Raw genomic sequence first — 11,952 nt, 5'->3', positions numbered from 1 at the left:
ATTCGGCTGGAGGACGATGTATTGAATCGGGACGCAATTTGTGTGGTCCATCGTCATTAGGTGGCCCTGAATGTTACAATTCACTATCAGTTTTTCGTCCGATTCGAAAATCTTTGACTCACAGCAGAACGGCCAAAAGGTGCCCGAGTCAGCAATTGACCCATGGAGACAAGTCTGCTGGAGGACGATGTATTGAATCGGGACGCAATTTGAGTGTTCCATCGTCATTAGGTGGCCCTGAACGTTACAATTCACTATCAGTTTTTCGTCCTATTCGAAAATCTTTGACTCACAGCAGAACGGCCATAAGGTGCCCGAGGCAGCAATAGACCCATGGAGACAAGTCTGCTGGAGGACGATGTATTGAATCGCGACGCAATTTGAGTGTTCCATCGTCATTAGGAAGCCCTGAATGTTACAATTAACTATCAGTTTATCGTCCCATTCGATAATCTAGACTCACGGGAGAACGACCATAAGGTGCCCGAGGCAGCAATAGACCCATGGAGACAAGTCTGCTGGCGGACGATGTATTGAATCGGGACGCAATTTGAGTGATCCATCGTCATTAGGTGGCCCTGAACGTTACAATTCACTATCAGTTTTTCGTCCGATTCGAAAATCTTTTAGTCACAGCAGAGCGGCCATAAGGTGCCCGAGGCAGCAATAGACCCATGAAGACAAGTCTGCTGGATGACGATGTATTTAATCGGGACGCAATATGAGTGTTCTATCGTCATTAGGTGGCCCTGAACGTTACAAGTCACTATCAGTTTTTCGTCCGATTAAATCTTTGACTCACAGCAGAACGGCCATAAGCTGCCCGAGGCAGTAATAGACCCATGGAGACAAGTTTGCTGGAGGACGAGGTATTGAATCGGGACGCAATTTGAGTGTTCCATCGTCATTAGGAGGTCCTGAACGTTACAATTCACTATCAGTTTTTCGTCCGATTCGAAAATCTTTGACTCGCAGCAGAACGGCCATAAGGTGCCCGTGGCTGCATTAGACCCATGGAGACAAGTCTGCTGGATGACGATGTATTGAATCGGGACGCAATTTGAGTGATCCATCGTCATTAAGTGGCCCTGAACGTTACAATTCACTATCAGTTTTTCGTCCGATTCGAAAATCTTTGACTCACAGCAGAACGGCCATAAGGTGCCCGAGGCAGCAATAGACCTATGGAAACAAGTCGGCTGGAGGACGATGTATTGAATCGGGACGCAATGTGAGTGATCCATCGTCATTAGGTGGCCCTGAATGTTACAATTCACTATCAGTTTTTCGTCAGATTCGAAAATCTTTGTCTCACAGCAGACCGACCATAAGGTGCCCGACGCAGCAATAGACCCATGAAGACAAGTCGGCTGGAGGACGATGTATTGAATCGGGACGCAATTTGTGTGGTCCATCGTCATTAGGTGGCCCTGAACGTTACAATTCACTATCAGTTTTTCGTCCCATTCGATAATCTAGACTCACGGGAGAACGACCATAAGGTGCCCGAGGCAGCAATAGACCCATGGAGACAAGTCTGCTGGCGGACGATGTATTGAATCGGGACGCAATTTGAGTGATCCATCGTCATTAGGTGGCCCTGAACGTTACAATTCACTATCAGTTTTTCGTCCGATTCGAAAATCTTTTAGTCACAGCAGAGCGGCCATAAGGTGCCCGAGGCAGCAATAGACCCATGGAGACAAGTCTGCTGGAGGACGATGTATTTAATCGGGACGCAATATGAGTGTTCCATCGTCATTAGGTGGCCCTGAACGTTACAATTCACTATCAGTTTTTCGTCCGATTCGAAAATCTTTGACTCACAGCAGAGCGGCCATAAGGTGCCCGAGGCAGCAATTGACCCATCGAGACAAGTCTGCTGCAGGACGATGTATTGAATCGGGACGCAATTTGACTGTTCCATCGTCATTAGGTGGCCCTGAACATTACAATTCACTATCAGTTATTCGTCCCATTCGATAATCTAGACTCACGGGAGAACGACCATAAGGTGCCCGAGGCAGCAATAGACCCATGGAGACAAGTCTGCTGGCGGACGATGTATTGAATCGGGACGCAATTTGAGTGATCCATCGTCATTAGGTGGCCCTGAACGTTACAATTCACTATCAGTTTTTCGTCCGATTCGAAAATCTTTTAGTCACAGCAGAGCGGCCATAAGGTGCCCGAGGCAGCAATAGACAGATGGAGATAAGTCTGCTGGAGGACGATGTATTTAATCGGGACGCAATATGAGTGTTCCATCGTCATTAGGTGGCCCTGAACGTTACAAGTCACTATCAGTTTTTCGTCCGATTAAATCTTTGACTCACAGCAGACCGGCCATAAGCTGCCCGAGGCAGCAATAGACCCATGGAGACAAGTCTGCTGGAGGACGAGGTATTGAATCGGGACGCAATTTGAGTGTTCCATCGTCATTAGGAGGTCCTGAACGTTACAATTCACTATCAGTTTTTCGTCCGATTCGAAAATCTTTGACTCGCCGCAGAACGGCCATAAGGTGCCCGAGGCTGCATTAGACCCATGGAGACAAGTCTGCTGGATGACGATGTATTGAATCAGGACGCAATTTGAGTGTTCCATCGTCATTACGTGGCCCTGAACGTTACAATTCACTATCAGTTTTTCGTCCGATTCGAAAATCTTTGACTCACAGCAGAACGGCCATAAGGTGCACGAGGCAGCAATAGACCCATGGAGACAAGTATGCTGGAGGACGATGTATTGAATCGGGACGCAATTTGAGTGATCCATCGTCATTAGGTGGCCCTAAACGTTACAATTCACTATCTGTTTTTCGTCCGATTCGAAAATCTTTGACTCACAGCAGAACGGCCGTAAGGTGCCCGAGGCAGCAATACACCCATGGAGACAAGTCTGCTGGAGGACGATGTATTGAATCGGGATGCAATTTGAGTGATCCATCGTCATTAGGTGGCCCTGAACGTTACAATTCACTATCAGTTTTTCGTCCGATTCGTAAATCTTTGACTCACAGCAGAACGGCCATAAGGTGCCCGAGGCAGCAATTGACCCATGGAGACAAGTCTGCTGGAGGACGATGTATTGAATCGGGACGCAATTTGAGTGATCGATCGTCATTAGGTGGCCCTGAACGTTACAATTCACTATCAGTTTTTAGTCCGATTCGAAAATCTTTGACTCACAGCAGAACGGCCATAAGGTGCCCGAGGCAGCAATAGACCTATGGAGACAAGTCGGCTGGAGGACGATGTATTGAATCGGGACGCAATTTGAGTGATCCATCGTCATTAGGTGGCCCTGAATGTTACAATTCACTATCAGTTTTTCGTCAGATTCGAAAATCTTTGTCTCACAGCAGAACGGCCATAAGGTGCCCGAGGCAGCAATAGACCCATGAAGACAAGTCGGCTGGAGGACGATGTATTGAATCGGGACGCAATTTGTGTGGTCCATCGTCATTAGGTGGCCCTGAATGTTACAATTCACTATCAGTTTTTCGTCCGATTCGAAAATCTTTTACTCATAGCAGAACGGCCATAAGGTGCCCGAGGCAGCAATTGACCCATGGAGACAAGTCTGCTGGAGAACGATGTATTGAATCGGGACGCAATTTGAGTGTTCCATCGTCATTAGGTGGCCCTGAACGTTACAATTCACTATCAGTTTTTCGTCCCATTCGATAAACTATTCTCACAGCAGAACGGCCATAAGATGCCCGAGGCAGCAATAGACCCATGGAGTTAAGTCGGCTGGAGGACGATGTATTGAATCGGGACGCAATTTGTGTGGTTCATCGTCATTAGGTGGCCCTGAATGGTACAATTCACTATCAGTTTTTCGTCCGATTCGAAAATCTTTGACTCACAGCAGAACGGCCATAAGGTGCCCGAGGCAGCAATTGACCCATGGAGACAAGTCTGCTGGAGGACGATGTATTGAATCGGGACGCAATTTGAGTGATCCATCGTCATTAGGTGGCCTGAACGTTACAATTCACTATCAGTTTTTCGTCCGATTCGAAAATCTTTGACTCGCAGCAGACCGGCCATAAGGTGCCCGAGGCAGCAATAGACCCATGGAGACAAGTCTTCTGGATGACGATGAATTGAATCGGGACGCAATTTGATTGTTCCATCGTCATTACGTGGCCCTGAACGTTACAAGTCACTATCAGTTTTTCGTCCGATTCAATCTTTGACTCACAGCAGAACGGCCATAAGCTGCCTGAGGCAGTAATAGACCCATGGAGACAAGTCTGCTGGAGGACGAGGTATTGAATCGGGACGCAATTTGAGTGTTCCATCGTCATTAGGAGGTCCTGAACGTTACAATTCACTATCAGTTTTTCGTCCGATTCGAAAATGTTTGACTCGCAGCAGAACGGCCATAAGGTGCTCGAGGCTGCATTAGACCCATAAAGACAAGTCTGCTGGATGACAATGTATTGAATCGGGACGCAATTTGAGTGTTCCATCGTCATTACGTGGCCCTGAACGTTACAATTCACTATCAGTTTTTCGTCCGATTCGAAAATCTTTGACTCGCAGCAGAACGGCCATAAGGTGCTCGAGGCTGCATTAGACCCATAAAGACAAGTCTGCTGGATGACGATGTATTGAATCGGGACGCAATTTGAGTGTTCCATCGTCATTACGTGGCCCTGAACGTTACAATTCACTATCAGTTTTTCGTCCGATTCGAAAATCTTTGACTCACAGCAGAACGGCCATAAGGTGCCCGAGGCACCAATAGACCTATGGAGACAAGTCGGCTGGAGGACGATGTATTGAATCGGGAGGCAATTTGAGTGATCGATCGTCATTAGGTGGCCCTGAACGTTACAATTCACTATCAGTATTTCGTCCGATTCGAAAAACTTTGACTCACAGCAGCACGGCCATAAGGTGCCCGAGGCAGCAATTGACCCATGGAGACAAGTCTGCTGGAGGACGATGTATTGAATCGCGACGCAATTTGAGTGTTCCATCGTCATTAGGAAGCCCTGAATGTTACAATTAACTATCAGTTTTTCGTCCCATTCGATAATCTAGACTCACGGGAGAACGACCATAAGGTGCCCGAGGCAGCAATAGACCCATGGAGACAAGTCTGCTGGCGGACGATGTATTGAATCGGGACGCAATTTGAGTAATCCATCGTCATTAGGTGGCCCTGAACGTTACAATTCACTATCAGTTTTTCGTCCGATTCGAAAATCTTTTAGTCACAGCAGAGCGGCCATAAGGTGCCCGAGGCAGCAATAGACCCATGGAGACAAGTCTGCTGGAGGACGATGTATTTAATCGGGACGCAATATGAGTGTTCCATCGTCATTAGGTGGCCCTGAACGTTACAAGTCACTATCAGTTTTTCGTCCGATTAAATCTTTGACTCACAGCAGAACGGCCATAAGCTGCCCGAGGCAGTAATAGACCCATGGAGACAAGTCTGCTGGAGGACGAGGTATTGAATCGGTACTCAATTTGAGTGTTCCATCGTCATTAGGAGGTCCTGAACGTTACAATTCACTATCAGTTTTTCGTCCGATTCGAAAATGTTTGACTCGCAGCAGAACGGCCATAAGGTGCTCGAGGCTGCATTAGACCCATAAAGACAAGTCTGCTGGATGACGATGTATTGAATCGGGACGCAATTTGAGTGTTCCATCGTCATTACGTGGCCCTGAACGTTACAATTCACTATCAGTTTTTCGTCCGATTCGAAAATCTTTGACTCGCAGCAGAACGGCCATAAGGTGCTCGAGGCTGCATTAGACCCATAAAGACAAGTCTGCTGGATGACGATGTATTGAATCGGGACGCAATTTGAGTGTTCCATCGTCATTACGTGGCCCTGAACGTTACAATTCACTATCAGTTTTTCGTCCGATTCGAAAATCTTTGACTCACAGCAGAACGGCCATAAGGTGCCCGAGGCAGCAATAGACACATGGAGACAAGTCTGCTGGAGGACGATGTATTTAATCGGGACGCAGTTTGAGTGATCCATCGTCATTACGTGGCCCTGAACGTTACAATTCACTATCAGTTTTACGTCCGATTCGAAAATCTTTGACTCACAGCAGAACGGCCATAAGGTGCCCGAGGCAGCAATAGACCTATGGAGACAAGTCGGCTGGAGGACGATGTATTGAATCGGGAGGCAATTTGAGTGATCGATCGTCATTAGGTGGCCCTGAACGTTACAATTCACTATCAGTATTTCGTCCGATTCGAAAAACTTTGACTCACAGCAGCACGGCCATAAGGTGCCCGAGGCAGCAATTGACCCATGGAGACAAGTCTGCTGGAGGAGGATGTATTGAATCGCGACGCAATTTGAGTGTTCCATCGTCATTAGGAAGCCCTGAATGTTACAATTAGCTATCAGTTTTTCGTCCCATTCGATAATCTAGACTCACGGGAGAACGACCATAAGGTGCCCGAGGCAGCAATAGACCCATGGAGACAAGTCTGCTGGCGGACGATGTATTGAATCGGGACGCAATTTGAGTAATCCATCGTCATTAGGTGGCCCTGAACGTTACAATTCACTATCAGTTTTTCGTCCGATTCGAAAATCTTTTAGTCACAGCAGAGCGGCCATAAGGTGCCCGAGGCAGCAATAGACCCATGGAGACAAGTCTGCTGGAGGACGATGTATTTAATCGGGACGCAATATGAGTGTTCCATCGTCATTAGGTGGCCCTGAACGTTACAAGTCACTATCAGTTTTTCGTCCGATTAAATCTTTGACTCACAGCAGAACGGCCATAATCTGCCCGAGGCAGTAATAGACCCATGGAGACAAGTCTGCTGGAGGACGAGGTATTGAATCGGGACGCAATTTGAGTGTTCCATCGTCATTAGGAGGTCCTGAACGTTACAATTCACTATCAGTTTTTCGTCCGATTCGAAAATCTTTGACTCGCAGCACAACGGCCATAAGGTGCCCGAGGCTGCATTAGAACCATGGAGACAAGTCTGCTGGATGACGATGTATAGAATCAGGACGCAATTTGAGTGTTCCATCGTCATTACGTGGCCCTGAACGTTACAATTCACTATCAGTTTTTCGTCCGATTCGAAAATCTTTGACTCACAGCAGAACGGCCATAAGGTGCCCGAGGCAGCAATAGACCCATGGAGACAAGTCTGCTGGAGGACGATGTATTGAATCGGGACGCAATTTGAGTGATCCATCGTCATTAGGTGGCCCTGAACGTTACAATCCACTATCAGTATTTCGTCCGATTCGAAAAACTTTGACTCACAGCAGCACGGCCATAAGGTGCCCGAGGCAGCAATTGACCCATGGAGACAAGTCTGCTGGAGGACGATGTATTGAATCGTGACGCAATTTGAGTGTTCCATCGTCATTAGGAAGCCCTGAATGTTACAATTAACTATCAGTTTTTCGTCCCATTCGATAATCTAGACTCACGGGAGAACGACCATAAGGTGCCCGAGGCAGCAATAGACCCATGGAGACAAGTCTGCTGGCGGACGATGTATTGAATCGGGACGCAATTTGAGTAATCCATCGTCATTAGGTGGCCCTGAACGTTACAATTCACTATCAGTTTTTCGTCCGATTCGAAAATCTTTTAGTCACAGCAGAGCGCCCATAAGGTGCCCGAGGCAGCAATAGACCCATGGAGACAAGTCTGCTGGAGGACGATGTATTTAATCGGGACGCAATATGAGTGTTCCATCGTCATTAGGTGGCCCTGAACGTTACAAGTCACTATCAGTTTTTCGTCCGATTAAATCTTTGACTCACAGCAGAACGGCCATAAGCTGCCCGAGGCAGTAATAGACCCATGGAGACAAGTCTGCTGGAGGACGAGGTATTGAATCGGGACGCAATTTGAGTGTTCCATCGTCATTAGGAGGTCCTGAACGTTACAATTCACTATCAGTTTTTCGTCCGATTCGAAAATCTTTGACTCGCAGCAGAACGGCCATAAGGTGCCCGAGGCTGCATTAGAACCATGGAGACAAGTCTGCTGGATGACGATGTATTGAATCAGGACGCAATTTGAGTGTTCCATCGTCATTACGTGGCCCTGAACGTTACAATTCACTATCAGTTTTTCGTCCGATTCGAAAATCTTTGACTCACAGCAGAACGGCCATAAGGTGCCCGAGGCAGCAATAGACCCATGGAGTCAAGTCTGCTGGAGGACGATGTATTGAATCGGGACGCAATTTGAGTGATCCATCGTCTTTAGGTGGCCCTGAACGTTACAATTCACTATCAGTTTTTCGTCCGATTCGAAAATCTTTGACTCACAGCAGAACGGCCATAAGGTGCCCGAGGCAGCAATAGACCCATGGAGACAAGTCTGCTGGAGGACGATGTATTGAATCGGGACGCAATTTAGTGATCCATCGTCATTAGGTGGCCCTGAACGTTACAATTCACTATCAGTTTTTCGTCCGATTCGAAGATCTTTTAGTCACAGCAGAACGGCCATAAGGTGCCCGAGGCAGCAATAGACCCATGGAGACAAGTCTGGTGGAGGACGGTGTATTGAATCGGGAAGCAATTTGAGTGATCGATCGTCATTAGGTGGCCCTGAACGTTACTATTCACTATCAGTATTTCGTCCGATTCGAAAATCTTTGACTCACAGCAGAACGGCCATAAGGTGCCCGAGGCAGCAATAGACCTATGGAGACAAGTCGGCTGGAGGACGATGTATTGAATCGGGACGCAATTTGAGTGATCCATCGTCATTAGGGTGCCCTGAATGTTACAATCCACTATCAGTATTTCGTCCGATTCGAAAAACTTTGACTCACAGCAGCACGGCCATAAGGTGCCCGAGGCAGCAATTGACCCATGGAGACAAGTCTGCTGGAGGACGATGTATTGAATCGCGACGCAATTTGAGTGTTCCATCGTCATTAGGAAGCCCTGAATGTTACAATTAACTATCAGTTTTTCGTCCCATTCGATAATCTAGACTCACGGGAGAACGACCATAAGGTGCCCGAGGCAGCAATAGACCCATGGAGACAAGTCTGCTGGCGGACGATGTATTGAATCGGGACGCAATTTGAGTAATCCATCGTCATTAGGTGGCCCTGAACGTTACAATTCACTATCAGTTTTTCGTCCGATTCGAAAATCTTTTAGTCACAGCAGAGCGGCCATAAGGTGCCCGAGGCAGCAATAGACCCATGGAGACAAGTCTGCTGGAGGACGATGTATTTAATCGGGACGCAATATGAGTGTTCCATCGTCATTAGGTGGCCCTGAACGTTACAAGTCACTATCAGTTTTTCGTCCGATTAAATCTTTGACTCACAGCAGAACGGCCATAAGCTGCCCGAGGCAGTAATAGACCCATGGAGACAAGTCTGCTGGAGGACGAGGTATTGAATCGGTACTCAATTTGAGTGTTCCATCGTCATTAGGAGGTCCTGAACGTTACAATTCACTATCAGTTTTTCGTCCGATTCGAAAATGTTTGACTCGCAGCAGAACGGCCATAAGGTGCTCGAGGCTGCATTAGACCCATAAAGACAAGTCTGCTGGATGACGATGTATTGAATCGGGACGCAATTTGAGTGTTCCATCGTCATTACGTGGCCCTGAACGTTACAATTCACTATCAGTTTTTCGTCCGATTCGAAAATCTTTGACTCGCAGCAGAACGGCCATAAGGTGCTCGAGGCTGCATTAGACCCATAAAGACAAGTCTGCTGGATGACGATGTATTGAATCGGGACGCAATTTGAGTGTTCCATCGTCATTACGTGGCCCTGAACGTTACAATTCACTATCAGTTTTTCGACCGATTCGAAAATCTTTGACTCACAGCAGAACGGCCATAAGGTGCCCGAGGCAGCAATAGACGCATGGAGACAAGTCTGCTGGAGGACGATGTATTTAATCGGGACGCAGTTTGAGTGATCCATCGTCATTACGTGGCCCTGAACGTTACAATTCACTATCAGTTTTACGTCCGATTCGAAAATCTTTGACTCACAGCAGAACGGCCATAAGGTGACCGAGGCAGCAATAGACCTATGGAGACAAGTCGGCTGGAGGACGATGTATTGAATCGGGAGGCAATTTGAGTGATCGATCGTCATTAGGTGGCCCTGAACGTTACAATTCACTATCAGTATTTCGTCCGATTCGAAAAACTTTGACTCACAGCAGCACGGCCATAAGGTGCCCGAGGCAGCAATTGACCCATGGAGACAAGTCTGCTGGCGGACGATGTATTGAATCGGGACGCAATTTGAGTAATCCATCGTCATTAGGTGGCCCTGAACGTTACAATTCACTATCAGTTTTTCGTCCGATTCGAAAATCTTTTAGTCACAGCAGAGCGGCCATAAGGTGCCCGAGGCAGCAATAGACCCATGGAGACAAGTCTGCTGGAGAACGATGTATTTAATCGGGACGCAATATGAGTGTTCCATCGTCATTAGGTGGCCCTGAACGTTACAAGTCACTATCAGTTTTTCGTCCGATTAAATCTTTGACTCACAGCAGAACGGCCATAATCTGCCCGAGGCAGTAATAGACCCATGGAGACAAGTCTGCTGGAGGACGAGGTATTGAATCGGGACGCAATTTGAGTGTTCCATCGTCATTAGGAGGTCCTGAACGTTACAATTCACTATCAGTTTTTCGTCCGATTCGAAAATCTTTGACTCGCAGCACAACGGCCATAAGGTGCCCGAGGCTGCATTAGAACCATGGAGACAAGTCTGCTGGATGACGATGTATAGAATCAGGACGCAATTTGAGTGTTCCATCGTCATTACGTGGCCCTGAACGTTACAATTCACTATCAGTTTTTCGTCCGATTCGAAAATCTTTGACTCACAGCAGAACGGCCATAAGGTGCCCGAGGCAGCAATAGACCCATGGAGACAAGTCTGCTGGAGGACGATGTATTGAATCGGGACGCAATTTGAGTGATCCATCGTCATTAGGTGGCCCTGAACGTTACAATCCACTATCAGTATTTCGTCCGATTCGAAAAACTTTGACTCACAGCAGCACGGCCATAAGGTGCCCGAGGCAGCAATTGACCCATGGAGACAAGTCTGCTGGAGGACGATGTATTGAATCGTGACGCAATTTGAGTGTTCCATCGTCATTAGGAAGCCCTGAATGTTACAATTAACTATCAGTTTTTCGTCCCATTCGATAATCTAGACTCACGGGAGAACGACCATAAGGTGCCCGAGGCAGCAATAGACCCATGGAGACAAGTCTGCTGGCGGACGATGTATTGAATCGGGACGCAATTTGAGTAATCCATCGTCATTAGGTGGCCCTGAACGTTACAATTCACTATCAGTTTTTCGTCCGATTCGAAAATCTTTTAGTCACAGCAGAGCGCCCATAAGGTGCCCGAGGCAGCAATAGACCCATGGAGACAAGTCTGCTGGAGGACGATGTATTTAATCGGGACGCAATATGAGTGTTCCATCGTCATTAGGTGGCCCTGAACGTTACAAGTCACTATCAGTTTTTCGTCCGATTAAATCTTTGACTCACAGCAGAACGGCCATAAGCTGCCCGAGGCAGTAATAGACCCATGGAGACAAGTCTGCTGGAGGACGAGGTATTGAATCGGGACGCAATTTGAGTGTTCCATCGTCATTAGGAGGTCCTGAACGTTACAATTCACTATCAGTTTTTCGTCCGATTCGAAAATCTTTGACTCGCAGCAGAACGGCCATAAGGTGCCCGAGGCTGCATTAGAACCATGGAGACAAGTCTGCTGGATGACGATGTATTGAATCAGGACGCAATTTGAGTGTTCCATCGTCATTACGTGGCCCTGAACGTTACAATTCACTATCAGTTTTTCGTCCGATTCGAAAATCTTTGACTCACAGCAGAACGGCCATAAGGTGCCCGAGGCAGCAATAGACCCATGGAGTCAAGTCTGCTGGAGGACGATGT

The sequence above is a fragment of the Schistocerca cancellata genome, chromosome 6 (genome assembly GCF_023864275.1).
Source record: "Schistocerca cancellata isolate TAMUIC-IGC-003103 chromosome 6, iqSchCanc2.1, whole genome shotgun sequence".
Lineage (NCBI taxonomy): Eukaryota > Metazoa > Arthropoda > Insecta > Orthoptera > Acrididae > Schistocerca > Schistocerca cancellata.
This window is presented reverse-complemented; position numbering follows the sequence as displayed.